Genomic DNA, 14,233 nt, shown 5'->3' on the forward strand with positions numbered 1-14,233 from the left:
GAGAGACAACGCCAACGTCAAATCCCAGAATTCGCCCTACTCTGTCATGCACATCTAGCTCCGGTATGCTGTCCGCTGTTCTGTCGAATTGGTTTCCCTAATAGCGCGGAGATAGCGCAAACCTGGCTATTCTCTGTTCGTCTCTTAACCCACAGGTGGCCAGGGCCAGTGAGACTTCGAGGCCTTGCACCCTCCGAGCAGAACAGGACGAGAACGTTACATGTCTCTCTCCCCGAGAGGTTATTTTTAAACCTAATTAGCTGCTCTGTTTCCCTCCTGCCTTCCCTGAAAGCCTTTCAAAGCGCAAAACGCAGGATGAAAAGATGAAGGATTTCCAGAGATGTTTGGGCTAATCTGAGCCAGGGCGCTGAGACCCGTGTGATGGAGTTTAGATGTGTGTGTTGTTCCGCTGAGACCCGGGTCCACAGACTGTTGGCTGGTGATTACAGAGGGAGATGTGACTCAGATCAATCAGTCACAATGGCACTTGCCACAGCACCGTCCTCGCTAACTGAGTCACCGCTGAGTTCATCTTAGCGCTCTTATACTTAGTTCACACACTATTTTCTTTGATGCAAATGAAGTGATGAGAAACAACAAGAAGGGACCAGCGTGATACCGTATCACTGTTTGTTTGCGAATGAACAGAGGAGTCCTTGATGATGTGTTGCTGGTGGATGCTAATCTAAGATGAGCCTTTGTGTAGAGATAGGGTTTGAGGGCTGAGAAGTCATGTCAGCCGGGCTGTCCTGACGGATTTCAGATCCGTGTCGGAAGTGAAGTCAGCAGTGACACAAGATGTGCCTGGCAGTGATGTCATTAAAACGAGACACATGACATGCCTCCCCGCTGCTGAGAGCACCTGCAGTACTCCCGACGTTATGGTACATTAGCTAATGAGCGATTTACATACTATCCTAGTTAATTGAGGTAATCAAAAGCAAGACTCAATTTAAGAGCCCAGTTCAGTGCGTTGATATAACCAAATATGGACATATTCAGTCGTACTCGTCTTTGCTTGCAGCGTGCAAAGCAATGTTCTGACCACTAATGACCTTCGTCCTGATCAGAGTGCTGTAAAACATTTTCTTGTGCTCTACCTTTGCGAGACACCATTGCTGAGCGCAACAATGAGTAGGAATTCCATTTTAGTCCTCGTTTTGTGTTTCTCTCTCTCTCTCGCTCGGGCTGTGTTTGTTTGCTTTCCGGTTGTTTAAGTGTGTTTATCTCTGTGGCCCTGAGTAAACACATGCTGCCCGTCGGCTGTGATGGCGCAAAACAGAGAGCATTTGTCGGGGGTCTCCCGCCTCTAACTCAGTGGAATTTTTATCTGGTGGGGGCTACCTGGATCAGACCTCTTAGCCCCCCCCCCCCCCCCCACCCCAATTCTCCCTCTCCTCACAAGGAGATATCTCTCCTTGACGTCGACAGACACTAAGGCCCATTTGATTTCTAACAAGGTGCTATGGTGTCAAACACGATTATTTATTTGTCCTTTCTGAAGCAACAGGAAGTGCAACATCAGTAGCTCATGTGTCTACTGTAATCGAACTGATCTGAGGTAATTCATTCATTTGGGACCATTTCTGTGGACAGCTATAGGTTTGTGTTATGTGTCAGAACCTGGCTGCCTGGGTTAGGGCCTTCTACGGGTCACAAGAGAGGACCTTTAACAACCTTTCACCTTTTACAATACCCAACACATGGTTTGCCGCTTTGCTAGAGATAGGCCCCGACGCTCAGAAGGAAGGATCATGGAAAGGAGAGAGAGGAGAAGAGACCAAAAAACATTAAGAATGGAAGAAAATGTTATAAGGAGGCTATTTTAGTTCTGCTTCGGGCCTCTGATAAGGAGTCACTGATGATGTGTTATAGGACAGTGTCCATATGGTTTGTGGAAGCAGGCGAGTGAGAACAGAGTGGGAACACACTTCTTCCCTTTGTTAAACAGTACTGACATTTGTCGACGTGGATTTCCAAGTCATAAGGATGTGGAAATAGGGAATGAAGGAAAAGGGAAATTGAGAAGGATTTTTTTCAAGACTATAACTATAGCCCACATGATCTCCAGTTCAGTCTTCTTCCAAAGCTGACATACTTTGTCTTGGCCTGGTGAGAAATAGCCAGAAAAGTCTAGCAATCATTGAGGCAAATAGTCCTGTGATGTGCTTTCATGGGATTCACAATAGATCAAATAATGATCTAATCCGATCCACGAATAGAGACGCGTTATCTCTATTGGGGGCATAGTCACATGTGTCTTACTTGCTCTTGCTCGCTATTTGAGTTGCATGTTGTCTGGGCATTCTAAACATGCATCCATTTACACCAGATACTGACTGGTTTCTGATCCACGCCCCTACCTTTTTTTAAGGTATCTGTGATCAACAGCATATCCGTATTCCCAGTCATGTGAAATCCAAAGATTAGATCCTAATGAATTCATTTCAAATGACTGATTTCCTTTATATGAACTGTAACTCAGTAAAATCTTTGAAATTATTGCGTGTTGCATTTATATTTTTGTTCAGTGTAATATCGTCCAAAAATAACATTGCGATATGTAACTATCGATTTCCTCCCCCACGTCACTATTAGCTATGAGAATGGTTAGCTTTGATGGCCTGATGATGGGATGTTTTTTTTATTATAAAACACTTGCCTTGTAGAAATTGTTACCTAATTTTCATTCATCCACCATCCACATTGGATAAGCAAAGATCTGTCTAATACTTTCCCTTAGCCTTTGGCTAAAAACAATTAACCGAGAATGCCACTGATTGCCTGACACCTCCAGCAGAGAAAATTAATCTCGAGGTGTGTTGACCCAGAATCTATAGGTAAACAGGCTTTAAGGGTCCATCAGTGCCTCAACATCCATTTCCCTGGTAACCGAAGAGACACTGGACCAGAGCCGGAGCCTGCTCACAGGGGAGCGACACCACAACACACGGAGAGTCTATATTACTCTGCCTGTTTCAGGGGGTTTTCTTGTCAGTTGGAACACCAGGGATAACCGTATATGGACAGTGCATTCAAAGTATTCAAACCCCTTTTTCCCACATTTTTTTGTTTTTTTCCCCCCTCGTCAATCTACACACAATAACCCGTAATGTCTGATTGGTGGAGTGCTGCAGATATGGTTGTCCTTCTGCAAGGTTCTCCCATCTCCACAGAGGCACCCTGGAGGTCTGTCAGAGTGACCATCGGGTTCTTGGTCACCTTTTTAACGAAGGCCCTTTCCCCCGATTGCTCAGTTTTGGCTGGGCGGCCAGCTCTAGGAAGAGTCTTGGTGGTTCCAAACTTCTTCCATTTAAGAATGATGGAGGCCACTGTGTTCTTGGGGAACTTCAATGCTGCAGAAATGTGTTGGTACCCTTCCCCAGATCTGTGCCTTGACACAATTCTGTCGCGGAGCTCTTCGGACAATTCCTTCGACCTCATTACTTGTTTTTTTTCTCTGACGTGCGCTGTCCACTGTGGGACCTTTACATAGACAGGTGTGTGCCTATTCAAATCATGTGCAACCAATTGAATTTAACACAGTTGGACTCCAATCAAGTTGTTGAAACATCTCAAGGATGATCAATGGAAACAGGATGCACCTGAGCTCAATTTCGAGTCTCAAAGCAAAGAGTCTGAATACTTATGTAAATAAGAGATTTCTGTTTTTATTTGTAATAAATTCGCGAAAAAACTATAACCTGTTTTCGCTTTGTCATTATGGGGTATTATGTGTCGATTTGATGAGGAATTTTTCAAATTTAATTTCTTTATTTTTTAAAGGCTGTAATGTAACAAAATGTGGAAAAATGGAACGGGTCTGAATACTTTCGGAATGCACTGTATTATTGAATCAATAATCATTGTGTTTTCATATGTCTGTATGGTCAAAATAGTGCATTCATCACTCTCCAAGAAAAAGGCGTTGTAGGGCCTGGAGGCTGAGCGTCTGAGCCACCATGGACGTTGTGGCTGATTTATGTTTTGATGGTTTTCAGTGGCCGCAGGGAACGTGATCTGCCTGCGGTCGACCCAGAGATCAGTTCACGGAGTAGGTCACTTACTGCTCCCTTTGCTCTGTTGAGATTGGCACAAGGCTGTCAGGCTGGTGCCTACTGCTATTTTCAATTTTTTGCTAAAAGTTTTTATTTTTTTACCTTCAAATATCACACTGTGACGCATTTACAGCCCCATACAAATGCATTTGAAGCAATTTATAAAACCATTTTAAAAGTTCAACCGTAATGTTTATTTCTGGGATTGTTCCAGAGTCATGGCCCTTGATGGTGCCCAACAGTACAACATATGGTGGCCTATATACAGTGTGAGCTCTTGTTTTAATTAGCTACTGATTTAAATGGAGTGATCTGTGATCCCAATCAGGAGGCCAACCGTCCATAAGACTCCAGAGAGTTTGAGTGCGTTGAGGTCAACGAGGAGTCTCAACATTTTTAAAAGCAAGATCAGGATGATCTGAGTGTCTCTTTATTAACCAAAGGCCCCAAAACACTTGTGCTGTACTTGTACAACACTTGACTGTCTTGAACCAAAATACTTTCCGTACCAATCCTCATTGTGCATATGGGCCTAGTAAAATTGCACAACAACCACCACCAGCAACTAGTAGTAACTCTATACAAGAAAATTAGGTCACATACGCCCTGCCTGACAGAGGGTGGTGACGGGAGAGCATCACTGTGTCCCGAGATACAACTAGAAAGGGAAAGAGGAGCAGAAGCAGATTTTTTTTTTAGCAGCCAAACATGAGACCGGGAACGCTAGGAGCGGTGTCCTCCTAACATATGCGAAGGGTCTCAGCCCATCTGCCAGACTTACATCTGCTCTCTCTGAGGGACGGGGGCACAGACGTCTCTCTACTCAAGACCGTCTTACCTTAGCCAAGCTGAGTCTCCATCTGCCTCCTTCTTCCGTACGTTTCAAAACAACCGACCCTGTTTAGAAGCCAGTACAGTGATAGTTTTACGACTTTGGGAGAAGCCCAAATACCCAGTATCTTAAGTTCAGCACTAGCTTCATATTTCAATTCTTTGACAGATATAAAGCCGCCTTGGCAATTATTATTGACTCCAGAATGTATTTTCAAATCTCTGCTGTAGCTCCGCGAGCAACTTTTATAGTGCTAGTGTATGACAGTTAATGCCTTCAAAACTGCTGTATTGACTGTGTTCCCGGGACGTACATTAGGGATAAAGTAGGCTAAATGGAAACTAGAGAGGCACTCTCATACAGTTGAGGTACATCAGAAGCCATCGCACCGTAGCCGACAGACAAATACAGATACTGGAACTGAAACATTAAAAGCACTCACACATGCATATGGCCTGTGCTTAGCCAAGAGACCTCTTCTGGGAATGTATTTGTTTTAGATTAAACCTATGCACAGTGTATTGTGACCACCCACCACTAGCATTTAACCACAGTCTTATATTGGGATTGGAAAGTCCTCAGCAACCTCATTAGAGTACTACAACTGGCACCACGCCTTGAAACAAAGACCTTTGAACTGCCTACCCTGGTCAATCATTCATCTGACTGGATTCAGACCTGATGGACAGCATTTGTGAGGTTCTGCTGAGCATTTAAAGGCCCAGTGCAGTCAAAATGATATTTTCCTGTGTTTTATATACATTTCCACACAATGCGGTTGGAATAATACTGTGACATTGTGAAAATTAAGATAATGCCTTTTAGTGTACGAGCTGTTTGAAAAGGCCGCCTTAAATTTCAGCCTGTTTTGGTTTAATTGAGTTTTGGCCTCACTCGTCACAGCACCAGGCGATACATTTGTTAATAGACCATGGCAGGTAGGCCAGTAACTGAAAAGTCACTGGTTTGAATCCCAGAACCGACTAAGTGAAAAATGTGTCCATGTGCCCTTGAGCAAGGCGCTTAACCCTAATTGCTCCTGTAAGTCGCTCTGGGCAGGGCCGTCTGCTAAATGACTCAAATGTCATTTTAAAAAAAGAGTTCCAAACCTGTCTGCCATTAACAGCTCGTTCTTTTGTTTTGACCTCCCCACCCAGACCACTCTCAGACAGTCCTCGCAAAATTCTTGCTTGAGAAATTGCTCTTTCCTAAGACAATATTTTAGTTTCTTTTTGACATTTTTAAATGAAAGCAATCACAGTAGGGTACTTTAATCATCACAGTAGGGTACTCTTACTCTTTTTTTTATTTGTATTTATATGAGATACAATATCTCTACATTCTGTGGGTCTTCAATTTTTTCACCAAACAGGTAGTTTGGATCCTGTATGCTGATTGGCTGAAACAGCATTCCAGCCATGTGTAAATCAGTCTTAGTTCTGTGTAAGAGTAGCTTGATGCTGTCTTGATGTTTCACTAAACGGAGAGGTCCTATGTTATTGGATGAGCTCTCAGTGCTGCGTTTCCTTGGTTCTGCAATGGAACAGCCTGGACACAATATAGTGATGAGTCAGAGGCTGATGATATAAGCAGTAGAACATTTGACATGGTTTTCAAGAGCTCCTTCACCATTTGATTTGACCTTATTCAACCTGAACTAAACTGTTCTGCCATTTTGTTTAAGGTCAACCTATCAGGGAAAAAATATACCAGGAAGGAATAGCCTTCCTTGAGGGATTTGTAAGTGATTTATACAGGTCATGGGACTATACACCTGCGGGCATCTCATTTTACTGTTAACTCTGCCTGTCTTTCACTTGTACGTCCCTGGGAAGTACATTGAGATTTAAAATAATTCCCCTGTTGACACTAAGACAACGACTTGAGGGTTAAATCTGCGAGCTCTCAAATATTTCGAGGAGGAACAAGTTTCGGGATCGACCCTTTCGGCACCTTCTACAAGCCAGGACATACAGTTCTGATATACAGGGAGAATGTTTACACTTGCCCAGTGACTGATAGGCTGTCATTTTAACAGTGTCCACAACAGTGACTACCAGGGCATTAGCTTGACACAGTCTGCAGTGGGATGTCATTTAAGTTGTTACTTAGTGATGGCTTGACTCATCTGCTGTTCGTTCGTAGCCTTGACATTACCGGAGAGCTCAGATTCAGATTGGTGTACAGTAAGTTAGCTAGTATCCATTCCTGGTACAATGATTTAGCTGCAAACAGATTCCTAGGCTGGCTAAACCAGACTGAATGTACAATGGTGAGAGTAGTGTTCAGTCGGGTTTGACCAGGCTAACAGAAACAACCGTGGCCTCATTTAATATCTCAGTGAAACCTCAAGGCCATCTGTTCTGTTTAAAACAGCCCAGACTACAGCCATTCACACCAATCCTCCCTCCCGCCCAGCCCAGGGCCCAATCTATCTGGCTGCACTCTAAGGTGACTTCTCCCAGGGATACACAGGATATTAATGCTAGAAACCCTCCTGCCTCTCCATCTAACACATTGATGACACCACCGTTCCCCCCGGATCAGGTCTAATCCTGGTAATGCCAGCGTAAAGCCAGCACATATAGGGCGCATCAGCACCTTGGCTGAAACAATGACGAGGTGAGACACAGAAAGACTGGATACAAAGTAGTCAGTGTCAGCTTTATAGAGGTTGTTCAGTAATAGTAAAATAAAAAGATAAAAAGTAAAAGATAGTGTTATTAAGCAATACTAAAAAAAACATTTTTTTTTACGTTGGGTCAAGTTCTGAATTTGTGTTTGATGTTCTCTTTGAGCTTCTTATCAATGTAAAAATAGTGTCATAACTTATTTTTAGGGAACACGTGTCAAATAATTAATATTTGATAATGGTCTAGTATTTAGTTTCTAAATGTATTCCAGGCTCTGAAAAGGAGACAATTTTATCACGCTTCTGTTATCTGAATGACATTTGAAAGAATCTATATTTTCAACTCAAAATGTCATCAGTTGTGGAAACTGAAATGGAAAAAGAATGTGGAAAAAGAATCTATTTCTGCTTTTGAAATTAAGCTAAAAGAGCTAGTAACAATGTCATTCAGTTTCCTGTCTCGTAAAGCGGGCATGGTACATCTTTTGTATTGTCTCACCCCTGTTTGCCCGCCTGTCCTGTTGTAAATCTTCAAGATAAGGGATATGTGTTGCGTAACAGTTAAGAGGGTTAAAAATAGCCTATAAATGGCCCGAGCTTTAAAACCTAAACCAGCATGAAAGATAAAGGATGGACTGTAAATGTACTTAGTGTCTTGTTTTTATACTTAGTTGAAGGCCTCTTTTTTACCTGAATGGGCCTCTGTGACAATACATTATCAACATAAGTGTTCTTTCCTAAAAAATATAGCCTACTGTATTAGAGGTCGACCGATTAATTGGAAGGGCCGATTAATTAGTGCCGATTTCAAGTTTTCATAACAATCGGAAATCTGTATTTTTGGACACCGATTTGGCAAATTTTTAAAAACATATTTTTTTTACACCTTTATTTAACTAGGCAAGTCAGTTAAGAACACATTCTTATTTTAAATGACGGCCTAGGAACGGTGGGTTAACTCCCTTGTTCAGGGGCAGAACGACAGATTTTTACCTTGTCAGCTCGGGGATTCAATCTTGCAACCTTAGTTAACTAGTCCAACGCTCTAACCACCTGTCTTACATTGCTACGTGAATGCAGTAAGAAGCTAGCTAGCATTAAACTTAACTTATAAAAAACAATCACTAGTTAACTACACATGGTTGATGATATTACTAGTTTATCTAGTGTGTCCTGCGTTGCATATAATCGATGCGGTGCGCATTCGCGAAAAAGGACTGTCGTTGCTCCAACGTGTACCTAACCATAAACATCAATGCATTTCTTAAAATCAATACACAGAAGTATATATTTTTAAGCGTGCATATTTAGTTAATATTGCCTGCTAACATTAATTTATTTTAACTAGGGAAATGGTGTCACTTCTCTTGCAACAGAGTCAGGGTATATGCAGCAGTTTGGGCCGCCTGGCTTGTTGCGAACTGTGTGAAGACTATTTCTTCCTAACAAAGACAGACAACTTTGCCAAACGGGATGATTTAACAAAAGCGCATTTGCGAAAAAAGCACAATCGTTGCACGACTGTACCTAACCATAAACATCAATGCCTTTCTTAAAATCAATACACAGAAGTATATATTTTTAAACCTGCATATTTAGCTAAAAGAAATCCAGGTTAGCAGGCATTATTATATTATTAACCAGGTGAAATTGTGTCACTTCTCTTGCGTTCATTGCATGCAGAGTCAGGGTATATGCAACAGTTTGGGCCGCCTGGCTCGTTGCGAACTAATTTGCCAGAATTTTACGTAATTATGACATAACATTGAAGGTTGTGCAATGTAACAGAAATGTTTAGACTTAGGGATGCCACCCGTTAGATAAAATACGTAACGGTGCCGTATTTCACTGAAAGAATAAAAGTTTTGTTTTCAAGATGATAGTTTCCGGATTCGACCATATTAATGACCCTAAGGCTCGTATTTCTGTGTGTTATTATGTTATAATTAAGTCTATGATTTGATAGAGCAGTCTGACTGAGCGATGGTAGGCAGCAGCAGGCTCATAAGCATTCATTCAAACAGCACTTTCGTGCGTTTGCCAGCAGCTATTGCGCTGTTTATGACTTCAAGCCTATCAACTCCCGAGATTAGGCTGGTGTAACCGATGTGAAATGGCTAGCTTGTTAGCGGGGGGTGCAATAATAGCGTTTCAAACGTCACTCGCTCTGAGACTTGAAGTAGTTGTTCCCCTTTCTCTGCAAGGGCCACAGCTTTTGTGGAGCGATGGGTAGCGCTGCTTTGAGGGTGGCTGTTGTCGATGTGTTCCTGGTTCGAGCCCAGGTAGGAGCGAGGAGAGGAACGGAATCTATACTGCTACACTGGCAATACTAAAGTGCCTATAAGAACATCCAATAGTCAAAGGTATATGAAATACAAATGGTATAGAGAGAAATAGTCCTATAATTCCTATAATAACTACAACCGAAAACTTCTTACCAGGGAATATTGAAGACTCATGTTAAAAGGAACCACCAGCTTTCATATGTTCTCATGTTCTGAGCAAGGAACTTAAACGTTAGCTTTCTTAAAATGGCAAATATTGCACTTTTACTTTCTATTCCAACACTTTGTTTTTGCATTATTTAAACCATATTGAACATGTTTCATTATCTATTTGAGGCTAAATGGATTTTATTGATGTATTATATTAAGTTAAAATAAGTGTTCATTCAGTATTGTTGTAATTGTCATTATTACAAATACATTTAAAAAAATTGTCAGATTAATCGGTATCGGCTTTTTTTGGTCCTCCAATAATCAGTATCGGCGTTGAAAAATCATAATCGATTGACCTATATGCTATTACGCAGGATTTTCAAATTGGATGGCCAGAGTTGGTGATTACAGGGATACTGGCAAAAGATGAGTTTAATGTTCTAGTACTGAAGTAACACTACTGTAACAGTATAGGAGTCCTGCTGTTGTTTACAATCCCTTTCACAGTATTGATCAGTAGCTCAACCCTCAGGCATCTGCGGATGACCGGAGGTGGGTGAGAGGTGAAGGGGATGGGAGGGAGGAAGGGAGGCATCTGCTGTTCCAGTACCTCAGCGCTCCTTTAGCAGTAAGCAGGGGGCTCTTGGAGCATACTGACCTGAGAACTGCAGGACACCTCACTGTGGGAGTGTGTGTTTTAATGAGCATGTCATGTCATTGTCACAAGGTGTGTGTGTGTGTGTTGCATTTCCTTCAAAAGGGTCTGAGTCAGTATCCTTTCATTATGCATTCACAACACAATATTTCAAAGTTGCTCGGGGGGAAGGGGGGGGGGGGGGGGATTGATGTTTTATGCTCAAATATCCACCTCTCATCACTAATAATGTACCTGTCTTAAAGGGGAATAGCAGCAAATTTTGACAATTTGACTATGTTCCTAAACCCCTCGTTGTTGGACTGTCTGTCAAAGTGCGCACCTCTCTCACTCAGGGAGAGCGAGGTAGACCTAGAGCGAGAGCTACGTCACAGGGTTATACAGCCTCACACTCACTGCAGCTCTAGACAGAACTTTGTGGAATAACGCATATCTACGACAAATATAAACGTTCTGTCACAGCGAAGATACTAAATTTGGGAACTCCGATCGATTGTGAGATGGCATATACGTTTGTATGCGATAAATTTGGGTCACATTCAGTACATTGAGGTCTCTGCCAGCAAGGAGGAAACAGCAGCCATCTCATGCAAAAACAGACACTGGCAGCTTTCAAAATAGCCTATATTATATTTAGCATTTCACAAAACGCCTTTTTCTATATAGTCAGAAGCATCAACAGGCCTCAGTAGTAGCCTCTTTAATTTCTCTCTTTCAATGCTCTTGAAACCAAGCAGAAAATGCTATGCTCTAAAGATGGCAACGCAGCCAAACAAATACATTAGACGATGATTGTCGATCGGATCAGAAACACTGTCCTCACAACCTTAATCTACTAAATGATGTTGCTGGTGTATTTTGTTAGAATTTTGGGATTTATTGCGCGAGTCCATCCAGGCTCAAGTCCTGTGCGCGAAACACACACACCGAGTGCTGAAGCAAAGTTTCACCCACATTTTAGATAAGAATATCAGCCTACCTTTGTCACGTCAACCATCCATGCAACTCAAATAATTCCACGTGTCTGCCTTTTGTCTTTATAAACTTTCACACAGCCTATTCCATGATCTGGGGTAATCCAATGAGCGATACTGCAGCTTTTGATTGCAGTGGTCATCATTCATCACGTATGCTAAATATAATCACTACACAACTTTCAAGGAGTAGGGTATTTGATGCAAGACTATTTCATGCATACATGCTATAAGAATACTTTTCCACTTGATAAAATGTGCCAACATTATCACTGTGACGGCCGTTAAAAGAAGAGGACTAAGGTGCAGCGTGGTGAGCGTAGATACTTTTAATAGTAGATGTCGCCAACAAAACAATAAACAATACCAAAACAAACTGTGAAGCTTAAGGCAATGTGCCATCAAACAAAGTTAACTTCCCACAAAGACAGGTGGAAAAAAGGGCTACCTAAGTATGGTTCTCAATCAGAGACAACGATAGACAGCTGCCTCTGATTGAGAACCACACCCGGCCAAACACAAAGAAATAGAAAACATAGAAATAAAGAAACTAGAATGCCCACCCTGGCCTAACCAAAATAGAGAATAAAAGCCTCTCTATGGCCAGGGCGTGACAATCACATTTTCTTGCTCACATTTTCTTGCAATTTGGCACCGGCTTGCAAACAAAATCCTCTGCATCATTTTGTAAATGATTTGTCATTATTCTACCAATTAAAAATATATATATTATAAATCTAGGCTAATAATACATGTAATAATAGCATATTTGATCTAGCCCAATGAAAACTTGGACAGTGAGCATAAATCGCATTTCGATAGCCTAGGTACTAATGAAGGCATCTATCTATTATATCTGCAACAGAAATTAATTTACATGGTATTTTCGCTGTCAACAAGCTACTGTTGGAAAGTTACAATCTAATGAAACATTGTTTATATAAGTTAGCCTTATAGCCCATATGTGTCATCCTAGGAAGTGGATGTTAATGTTGCACTCTCTCTCACTAGTCTTTCCTTCTCATTTTAGTAGATGTATTTTGGTGTGTTGATCATGAGGGATGCCTACAGTCAGAGAGAGAAGATGGACCATGTTCATTGGCAGGTGAAATTAGTTCCAATGGAGTGCAAGGTAAAAGGGGGAGGGCCGGGATTAGGTCGGCTCCGTTCCTCCTTGCTTAGCAGAGGTCTCGGAAAAGGAAAAGGATGAACCCAGCGACCCAAATTCATCACATAAAATATTTATGTCATATCTCACAATCAAATTTAGTATTTTCGCTGCGACAGAACGTTTATGTGTGTCGTAGATTTGCGTTATTCCACCAAGTTCTATCTAGCGCTGTAGTGAGCGGCGGGGGCTGTTTTACCCTGTGATGTAGCTCCTGCTCTAGGTCTACCTCGCTCTCCCTGAGTGAGAGAGGCGCGTACTTTGACAGACAGTTCAACAACTAAGGGATTTAGGCACATGGACACATTTGAGAAACTTGCCGTTATTCCCCTTTTTAAAAGTACACTATATACCATGAAAGCATACTGCTCACACAGCGAGTGCAGTAGGCTTGGCCATTAGCCAATACATCAACATGTCCTTTAAACCAGGGTTGAAGTCTCCTCCAACAGATTAGACCGATAAAGCTGTTTGGCTAGAGAGAGCCATGTTGTGCTACTCTACAGATTATACTGTATTACTTGCACAATCTTGAATCTATGATAAACCAATTGATCTAGGGGTCAACGAATTACAAGCCATGTTAAGCATACAATGAATACATTTTGTGTGTTTCTTTGCTCAACAGTGATAATTGTTATCGTCATCAATTGTCCTGTCTGTGAACAGGCTCTGAGCAAGAACAGCAATACGTCTGTCAACCCCTGGCACTATTGTTTGGAGTGGGCCAATAAGGAAACAATGGGAGCTCTGTGATAATTGATGTGGACTGTACGGATAACAGATATCTCATTGATATCCAGCTACAGTTTCACACAATACTGTATAACTGTTAGCCAAGTACTGCCTTCAGAAGCTTCAGTACTACAGCCAGTGATCATAAGAACATGCAGAGGAAGTACCTACCTGCATGATGATGATGATATTAGAACACAAGTCCTCAGACAATCACCTGACTCTCCACCTTTACACGGCACGCTGTTCTTCTCAGCAAGCTGGAGCTGGCAGAGAGGATGGTACCTTCTCTGCGGGGACACACATCCCATTCACACCTCTGTTCAGCCCACCAGGTGCCTGTCCCTGTCACAACTACTCCCTGTCACTGCCCCAGACTGTGCTCCAATTCCTGTTATGTATTATGACTGTTTGCTTGTAATTGCTTGTAATACACTTATAAAATGAATGTTCTCTACTAGAAGCCAGGATTCACACTGCAGCCTTAACGGAGCATGTAGTGTCTATTTCAGAGGAGAATAGACCTAGACAGCTGTTCCCAATGTCGCACAGCCTTGTAGCCCTGACTCTAGTTGGGGCCTCACAGTAGAATTTGGACCGTGAACTCTTCTGACAATGCGTTCCATTGTTCAACAGAACCGTCTCCCAACCACACACAGAGGCTCTGCTAATCACATTAGCGCACGTTAGCTCAACCGTCCCGTGTAGGGACACCGATCCCATGTTAAGGGCAGAGAGAGG

General features: G+C 42.1%; 1 protein-coding gene across 2 annotated transcripts in view; it reads left to right on the top strand.

Moving 5' to 3' along the window:
* Positions 1-14,233, top strand: part of LOC129854095 (diacylglycerol kinase zeta-like) — a 128,970-nt gene that overhangs the window by 25,131 nt on the left and 89,606 nt on the right. The window lies entirely within an intron of this gene.

This window comes from Salvelinus fontinalis, chromosome 4 (assembly GCF_029448725.1).
Source record: "Salvelinus fontinalis isolate EN_2023a chromosome 4, ASM2944872v1, whole genome shotgun sequence".
Lineage (NCBI taxonomy): Eukaryota > Metazoa > Chordata > Actinopteri > Salmoniformes > Salmonidae > Salvelinus > Salvelinus fontinalis.